Genomic DNA, 979 nt, shown 5'->3' on the forward strand with positions numbered 1-979 from the left:
CCCACCACACCCCCACCACTAACACCAACAGCAAGCATTATCTTTCATCCTCCTCCTTTACCCCCTCCACCTGCTCCGCCACCACCTCCTCTACCGTCATCACCTCCATAATACGTTATAGTTCCACCTCCGCTACCGTTACGGCCTTCACCTTTACCACCTCCGCCTCTACCACCACCTTCACCCCAACCAATGGTCATTCCACCTCTTCCACAAGCTCCACCCCACCAATGTTTATTTCACCTTCTCCACATTTAAGTGCACTTTATTTTTCTGATTTTCCTTGACCTCTTAACCCTCTCGACGTACACTGGTGTGAATCTGCACCAGCAAAAAGTTCAAGTTGCTGGCATTTTCTGCTTTCACTTTTCCGCGGTATACCCCTACTATGACAAATATGCGGTACCTCTCTAGCATCTATTGTCGTTTAGTCCGCGTTAATTTGTCTTAGCTGCCGAAGTAGCAGGCACTAAACTTCGAGTGAGTGCATATTTGCACAAGTGTTCCTTGTGTGCATGCATAGTCTTTGCCGACTCCGAAATATAAAAAAAGTGAATTTTGCTTATAGGCACTTGGATTTCTAATGAAAGTAAGTAAATTTAATCTTTCTTGCACCAATTATAGATATTAATGCATTTATTAAAATAAATTGCAAATAAAATTTTTTTCGCATTCGATTGCCACCTCAAATAAATTTTATCTTGCAAAAATGTGTGTACATTTTTGTAATTTATTTCTAATAATAATCAATTCACAATAATTATATAATAATTTATGTTTCAGAATGAGCACCCGGGTTTATAATCTCCAAAGTGCGAAAGATGTGGCAGCGTCTTTGTCGGAATCGGAAGAGGAGCATTTATACGGGGACAGTGACGATAGAAGTTTATTTTGAGTATCTGCACGGTGAGCGGGAAGCGAAAAAAATTTTGCCTGAAATGACAAAAACGGGCAAGTGGATCTTTTTCCTGATACCCTA

The sequence above is a fragment of the Belonocnema kinseyi genome, chromosome 1 (assembly GCF_010883055.1).
Source record: "Belonocnema kinseyi isolate 2016_QV_RU_SX_M_011 chromosome 1, B_treatae_v1, whole genome shotgun sequence".
NCBI lineage: Eukaryota > Metazoa > Arthropoda > Insecta > Hymenoptera > Cynipidae > Belonocnema > Belonocnema kinseyi.